Source organism: Melanostigma gelatinosum, assembly GCF_949748355.1.
Source record: "Melanostigma gelatinosum genome assembly, chromosome: 8".
NCBI classification, from domain to species: Eukaryota; Metazoa; Chordata; class Actinopteri; order Perciformes; family Zoarcidae; genus Melanostigma; species Melanostigma gelatinosum.
The window spans coordinates 4597396-4606193 of record NC_136641.1 but is presented as its reverse complement, the minus strand read 5'-3'; the positions used below and the strand labels follow the sequence as shown (position 1 = coordinate 4606193).

The 8798-nt window shown below is 43.8% G+C and overlaps 1 protein-coding gene across 1 annotated transcript in view; it reads left to right on the top strand.

The window, feature by feature from the left end:
* Positions 1-2218: 2218 nt before the first annotated feature.
* plxnb1a (plexin b1a) overlaps positions 2219-8798 on the top strand; it is a 67378-nt gene continuing 60798 nt past the window's right edge. The window contains exon 1 of the mRNA XM_079274292.1: positions 2219-2369. The gene's annotated coding sequence lies outside the window, so the exon portion shown is untranslated. The remainder of the gene's footprint in view (positions 2370-8798) is intronic.

Below are 8798 nucleotides of genomic sequence, written 5' to 3'. Positions count from 1 at the left end.
TCTATACCCGGGCTGGGAATCCGAAATACTGTTAACCTGTCAGCGTGCACACATCCACATTACTATGTGTTGATTGGTGGAAAAGCACTGAACAGTGTGAACAGGATCACTGAAGCAACACATCATATTATATTTCAAATGAGTTTTAATTACGTTCATGTTTCCACAATCAATCCAGAGTGCCATTGGCAAACTGGTGCTGACTGTCTGAACCGGTCTCACCGCGCAAAGCTACAGTGTCAAGCCGGCAGAGGCATGGCGACACTTCTGAGTAGCATTTCCAAAATAAAACTTGTATGGTGTAGTCCGGTACAGTGAGGATACAAATTGATGAAGACACAAACTGAGAGGACATACTTTAAAGCCAGAAGTCAAACTTTTTTTGTAGGCTTCTTCACATGTGTTTGAGTTGTTGTTATCAGGGAACGATATGATGTACCCAGGTTGGTTTACTTCACTAAGTAGCAATACTACAATGTAGAAATACCCTGTCAGAATATATTCTACATTTTATGAGTGAAAGGTATTTCAAAGTAAAAAAGACAAGACAAAAAAGGAACGTACTCACCGACGTCACGATCTCCTTAGTTACGGCCATGTTGGAGTACATACAGAACCTACATGGCGGCGCGTAAACAAGGAAGTGCGGCGAAAATACCATACTTTGAATCACTGGATAGTGCATCAAAGGTTCGCTACCTGGCCAAATTGAAGGTTATTGGTAACTTGGATCCCTATACGATGAGTGCAGATGGTTTCAGTGCCGATCCTACTTATCTTCCATCGGTAAACTACGCCAACATCTACACGTATCTCGTGAACACCCCCAGTCCTTACACGAAAGACGAGCTGGAGTGCTACAAAGGGCTCGACGCTTATAATCAGTTTGTCAGTGGATGGGTCCGAGACGTCAAAGCAACGGTCGTCGGGAATTCTCATCTCGTCATTGGGAGGGTAAATATATACAGATCTGGTCAGATATTTAGCAATATTCAATGTTTACTCAGTGCAAACAGACACGTGTGTTTGTTTACATTGTACATGCACGTCATTGTGTGCGTGTGTGTAGGAATTCACTTTCAACTAACTCCTAACTTCATCCCCCCCCCACACATATATATATATATATACATACATATATATATGATCCGACGTTAAACTCATATCAAGCAATGCTGAGGCTGCATCTCTGTGTTTCGCCTGTTGTACACGCTCGACACGTCTCTGGCACCGACTGCTGTCACGGGCCGATGAAGCTTCGGTAACCTTCTCATGTAAAAGTTTAATTTATATTTCCTTTATTAAATACTGTTCACAAACGAATTAGTAAATAAAATCACTGACCACTTATAAAGTGATCCGCACATACTCGAGTGTACGCCAAATTCCATTCCTTTATATCTCGAGAGATGCGTGACAGCCATTTCTCGCGACGTCGCTTGGATAGCTCCTTCGTGTCATTTCCTTGATGTGTAATGACCGCTGGCAAACGAAAGAATGATTTCTTGTCTATCAGCTCTGCTGCCACAACCAAAGACCGCACAAAAGTTCACCACCGATAGGTTATGCGACTCAGCCGTGCATGCCAGTGGCTTTGTGTGTACTCCAACATGGCCGACAGCTAAACTGTGACGTCACACGAGACCACTCCATTGGAAGGATCACTTAATGGTGCACTGATGTTGCAGCTGGTGAAGGTGGGGCTAATTGTAATCCATACTAATATTTAACAATTTATTAAAGGGGCAGTATGTAGCATTTAAGGAGACATATTGGCAGCGATGGAATTCAATATTAATAATTAGGCTGTGTTTTCTTCAGTATATAAATCACCGGAAAATAATTGTTGTATTTTCTTAAGAATGACTGCTCTGTGGTCGCCATTTTGAAGCCTCGAAGTTTGGCATTTTGCCCGCGAATAATTTACCTCTCAGTTGCGCTTTAGGGCAGCCCTTAATTATATATACTTGTAATTTTACATATCTTCATTTTCGGGCTTTATTTTGAAGGCGACCCAATGACATTTCCTGTCCCACCCTTTCTGACTCCGTGTATCTTGTCTCCGCTGTCTCTCTGACTGTTGTTGAAGCCTCTCAGATGCTGAGACCTGCGGCCGAACAACCGACTCTGGTTCTGACACACACACAGACGTACACAGTTCATGGACTCGGAGTTTGTTTCTACTTCTACAGCGGTGACTTCACATAACTGCGCAGCATTTTTTTTGAGGGAATAACCAAACAGTGTGTCGTGAAGTAACAAGCTGGACTTCATCAGGTACTTCGTGCTCGTTGGCTAGCGTGGATGCGAGGCTCGGTTCCACTCAACGCGATGGACGGCTGATTCACACGTCTCCAGTGACCCAACAGGTACGTCCAATGCCATCATTTGTTCAAATGTAAAACAAAAAAACGAGAGGATGTTTGCTTCGCGGTAAAAAACAAAACAAAAACTCTTCAAAGCATCAGTTTTACTTGTTGAAGACAATAACTTAATATCGGCTGGCTCGGCTCGCCGCTTGCTAATATGCTGCAGGGTGTTCCATTCAGAAGTCACATTTTCATCATGAAGTGTTTGATTGGTCTCAAAATGGAGGGTGCAGAAAGTGTGAAAGCACTTTTTTTTTTTTTTTTTTACACCCAAACACCAGACGAGCACACACTCGGACTAGACTGTTCAATACAATGGGTATACATAGCTGTGGACTGTGGTGAGCACTGGGCTTCACGCCACACACGCATGCATACACGTGCACATGCATGCACACATTCTTTTGTCAGCTGATGTAGGAATGTGTGTTAGCCAAATGCCTTGTTCACCTGCTAGCATTCTGCCGGACACACACACACACGCAGCTGCCTGTTTATTGGCTCACTTAGGAAACACAGAGGATGTGCTTTGACAATGTTCATTGAACTCTACACGAGTTCAGCAGCTTTTTAGATGTGTGATTAGTTTTCTGGAATTTCATGCCATTGGTGGGTTATGATGATGATGATGACGATGATGGGCAATGATGGAGATGGGGCTCTTTGGTCACTCGTTTTACGTTTGCAAAGCATGGCAGCCGGTCACCCGATGTGTGGGTGCATGCTGGATTTTATTTCGGGAAAGAGACGGCGGTTTAGATTTGATCAAAGTCAAAGCCTCTTTGAATATGAACTCCTCTCCCCTTGTCGTGAAGCAGTCGCTGTTTGAGTGAAGGAGGTTTATGAGGCACATTTCATACACAACCTTTTGTTAAGATTCGTTCGGTTGTGTTAAAACCTTAAACCTCATTCCACTCTTTTCTCTGCTTTTTGTGGATTTTTGTGCTCGAGGTCTCGGCATCCAGACGTCTTTGAATGACTGGCCATCTGCTTGCTAAGGGTCTGCTCCAGACGTGTGTGTGTGTGTGTGTGTGTGTGTGTGAGAGAGAGAGAAAGTGTTATGGCGTTATCAGAGACTACTGTGTGTGGAGAAGTTCGATTGTTCGCAGACGAACACAACTGAGCACATGAATAAATCATATTGTTTGTTAACTAAGTAAAATGCATCGTGCCTTTCCCAATCAGCTGGCAGAGCTCAGCTTACTTTCTTTAGCCAATCACAGCAGCCATGTGACGTTAGTCGGGTTCACTGTCCAGGACGTTACTTTACAAGACGTCCTCATCCTTCAGTAGTTAATTTAACGCGCTACAGTACACCTAACGTGAAAACTAACAAGCTTTAGTTTGATAACAGTGCCAACACCCGGTCCAGCTGTTGGAGTCAGTATCTGATCGATGCTACACTTGCATGCAGTACACAAACACAGCTCAGCCATCTCATTACCATAAGCTTTCAGAAAATTTAATGATGTGAAAGAAAAGATAATGCATTCAATTTAGATTTATTTCAAAAGCAATACAAATTTGATTTACTTTGCCAATTGATTGAAAGTTAAATGAAAGTAAGTTCATACACTCCATGTAACCATTGAACCAACACTATTATATATCTATTCTGGACACATTTGTGACTTGTCTGATAGACATCAGTCACTTTCAGGGGCGCCACATAACCGGAGATCCAAAAACAATATAGCAGGACTCTTGCCATTTCTGCACGCGGCGCTTTTGAAATCAAACTGTGTGGGGTGATTATTCTCATTAGGTTGGCCCGCAGGAAGTGGTTAGGCTTACCATCCGGACCTCAAACCTCTCAGACACACACACACACACGCACACACACACACACACACACACACACACAGAGGGTGATTGGGTCGCAGGCCACTTCAGCTGCAGCTGGTCATTGAAAAGCCGTTTCTCTGCAGCTGAAAGTGACTCTTCTCCAGCCCCGTTCGCCCTGAAGAAGCGATGCTGCTGGGTGCGTGTGCAGCAAGGACGGAGTGTAATGATTCATAGGTGTCAAGTGTCTGGAACACACCGTGGGTTATGTCGTTTTTTCCTCTCCACAGCGTGAGACTGGCAATTAAAGGGAGAGGAGTGCTGTTGAAAGGATGCGCCGAGCTGTAGTAGGATGTCGGATATAATTTTAGCGCTTTTGTCGTACAGGCATGTCAGTCTGCCGGGTGGTGCATTCAGAATGATTGAGTTTCCGATAAGCTCTCTAACTTGTCAATGAATGACTACGTTGGTGACTTGTTTTGGCGAGACCGGTATGATTTCATTGTAAATATTAGCTTAACCCTCACGACCGGCAGGAGGGCATCTAGATTGAGCTGATGGAGTGTAAAGAGCCAAGGTGATCTTAGGAGTGTATGAGAGAGAGAGAATGCGTACATGCCAGATTTTGATGATCGAAGTATTCATGGTGTTCCCCATGTTGGTCACTGCGACAGCTGGTGGTCCCTCATGCTACATTCTTCTGTGTGTGTGTGTGTGTGTGTGTGTGTGTGTGTGTGTGTGTGTGTGTGTGGGTTAGTGCTGTAACGGGGTGTGGGAGGAGAGATTCCACAGAGAACACTTGCTGAGGCAGCACTGGAGCCACAGGCCTCCCTGAGAAGATAAGGAAAAAGCCCAAACCCATGTTTTCCTCTCCTCTGTGTACCATCATTGTGACTTGAAGCCACTTCTTGATCTTTTCTTTTTTTTCCTCGACAAACAGTGAAAGTTCTTCGCCAATGGTGGCCCCTGGTTCAGGTATGGCCGCTGTCGGCTGGGTAGATTGGATGGCAGGCCTCAAACAGCCCTCGAGGGAGTTTGGCCGACGGGCAGATTGGCAGCTTAGTAAATGCTTCTGTTCATCAGCAGCCAGCGTCGATCCACTGTACTTAAATGGAAATCCCCCTCCGTCTTCTCCTCCTATTAACCACATACCAGAAGAAGAACAGGAGTAGAACGGACATTGACCTGTTTTCCGTGGTCAGTTTACAAGCACAAAGGAAAATTGCGGTTGTTGTCAGTAGTTCTGGTGACAACACACGGTGGCTGGCTAGTTAGCTCGCTGACTAGCTTGTCCTTATGCAGAGTGACGGGGAGTGAGGCGGAGAAACACCACAAATCCCCGCTCCCATCCTAAATCCCCCCCCATCCAGCAGAATACAACAAAACAACCAAATATAATTTACAAGGGAAATAACTACCAGCTGATCAATCTGATTTATTGATCCCAGCATGCCCTTGTGTAAATAGTGCGTTCTGTCTCTACATTGTGGCCTCTTTGTTGTCACTTATGGGTTTTGCAACATATTTTCTTTGAGCAATATCATCAGTAGGGGACTTTCAATATAGCCCGGCCCTAGTTGCATATAGAAGTGTTCAAAACATCAAGACCTTGATTTAAAAAAAAAAAATTTAGTTTCTAAATGACAAAAACTCTTTACTGTAATTACATCAGCGTCTAATACCACAGTCTGGTCAAGATCAACCCTCACCAATGTAATCCTTTTTGAAAATCTGCCCTGCCATATTAAACCCAGAGGGTGTGGTTTTTTTATTGTTCAGTTGTGTTCATCCCATGCCACCAGCCCCGGTCCCCTAAACCAGCTCCCTGGAGAGCCTGCAGTCCAGCCTCGAGACAGAACCCTCGACCCCCAGCTGCCCTCTTCTATACCGCCTCCTCAGGCCCTGTCCACTATTCAATTCAATTCAATTTAATTTTGTATAGCCCAAAATTACAAATTTGCCTCAGAGGGCTTTACAATATGTACACATTTGACATCCTCTTGTCCCGGAACCCTCACATCAGAACAGGAAAAACTCCCCAAAAACCCCTTTAACGGGGAGGAAAGAGGAAGAAACCTGTGGGAGAGCAATAGAGGAGGAATCCCTCTCCCAGGATGGACAGAAGTGCAATGATGTCATGTGTAGAACAGGATACTGAATTACAACACATTCAATGTAATTACAGCACATGCAATGTATGACAGAACCACGACAGGAGGCAACACCTGGTCCAGGTTTAACCCGGATACACAGGAACCTGTGAGGCCAGAAAGCACAGAGACTCTGGTGAAGAAGCAGGTCAATAATGTGCATTAATGGTATCGGTAATAACAGTAATGTGAGTAATAATAAAAGTGATATTAGCAGTTGGAGTCAGCAGTTTGCTTATACCAGTTTGTCCATGGGCCGGTCCAAGGCAAGCCAGAGCCAGCCCTAACTATAAGCACTATCAAAGAGGAAAGTGTTAAGCCTACTCTTAAATGTGGTGAGTGTGTCTGCCCCCCGGACTGAAACGGGAAGCTGGTTCCACAGAAGAGGAGCTTGATAACTGAAGGCTCTGGCTCCCATCCTACTTTTTAAGACTCTAGGAACCACAAGTAACCCTGAATCACTGGATTAACTGTGGAACCAGAATATATAGATGTTCCTTGTGTGTAATCAAGGCGAGTCATTGTCACGCCTAAGATAACTGGAAGGAAATCTCCATCCTGGTCAATGTTTCATCTGTGTTGTTTCACAATGACTGACAAGTGTAGGTTCCATGCAGATGTTACAGTGATGCTGCTGCAACTGAGCACTATACTACTGGCTATTCACATGAAAACCGGTCACACACCAGTCAGGTCTTTGGGGTCCGATTTTTGGTTCATGACAGTCCTCAGTCTGACTTTGATTACAAGGGGATCCCTTGAATTGGTAGTAAAAAAAACAATTATCACTGATGACCTTGCATTGGCTGATAGTGACCAGGCGCTGATTGATGGTGAATAGATCTGCTACCCAGATGAATAGGGCTGCAACTAACGAGTATTTTGATAATCAATAAATCTGTCCATCATTACTTTAACTCATTGGTTTTTAATCAGATAAAATACGTTCCTCGTGTTCTTGTACAATGCTCTTCTAACACACATTTTGAATGCAGCCATGCACTGATTATATATTTGTGTGTATATACTGTGTACATATGTCTGTTTATTTTTACTTACATATTTTATCTATTGTCTTTTTATTGTTTATTTAGCCAGTCTTTAAATGTGTTTTTGTGAAGAGCTTTGATAAGTGCTGTATGATGAAATTTATATTATATCTATTTGATGAGATTTAGCTCAAGGCTGCACTAAAGATCGCCATTTACTGATGATATAAATATATATATATATATTTATATTTATTTATTTATTTCTAGACCCTTTCACCGTATTGCATTGCTTGGCAACAGCTCAGCTCCAGGTTTACTTCCAGTCAGCTGATCCAGTGTCTCTCTGAGCTCATTTAAACTAGCCTATTAGTGCTTTGACGGACTCGCACGACTAAAATTAATTTCAAAACAAACTTAACAGACGGAGAAACCTTCCACCCGTTTCCTCGCCTTTTACGGTGTAGCAGTGCTTAAGCTTTATTGAACATTGGGTTTAGAAAGGCGTTGTCGGGGAGCCGGGCCCTGGCCGCCGGCTACGTCGATGCGCCACAAAACGGAAAGGAAACTGATGTTCCCATTCTGCCTGTTCCACTTCTTGCTACTTCTGAGCTCTTACTACCCAGACTGTTGGACAGTTGCGTATGTGGGGCCCAGTTGCCGTTTGCCAGAAACCCTCTTCCCCCTAAGCTGTTGCCCCCTGGCACCCAGCCACAGGCCCCGGACAGTTGCCTTCTGACCCAGTGGAGCTATGCTAGCGATCCGACTTACTCACAGGTGGGGCATTCCCTTTCCTGAAGCAATGCCGCTGCATTTGTCTCCAGTTTTCTTTTTTTGGTGGTGTCTGTTGGTACAGACAGCTGTCACAAATGCTCCAAAGTTTAATCCCCCCAGTAACGTTTGATTTGTCTCTTTGTTCGTTTTCAAGGCCGGTCCTGAATTAATTACCTCCGTTACATGCCCTGAGAATCACCTGTGGTCAATGAACGATCAATATCATTTGCAAACTTGTCAAGATAACATTCTGGGAATGGATTGATCAAAACGGACTCCACTGCTTTTACTGAGCTGTCAATGGAGCTCATGGATTTGGGATTTATTCGTTTGTACGCACAGAAAGCTGGTCCAGAGGCGATCGCTAAATCAGCTTTTCTTCTCTCATTGTCTGCAGGAGCTCATCCTCAGGTTTATCAGCAGTGGAGGGTCTTCTCACAATCTCAGATTAGATCCTGATAGAAAGTGAAAGGGTTTAAATCCCCTAAGGCTACTCAAGAAAAGAGGATCTTTTTCCTGCATCTGTTTGGATACTCTTGATTAGCCCATTGATTATCTGCAAGCCATGCAGTCTGTATTTACTTTGTCTGTGTTAAACTGTCACTGATGTTATTAGGGTTTTAGGACCCATGGGTATTTGGATTTCATTGTAAAATGTAGTTTTGAATCTGTTTTTTGAAATTATTAGTATTACCCAATTAACTTTCTTCTTCTGCTGCATATTTGCTGATGAT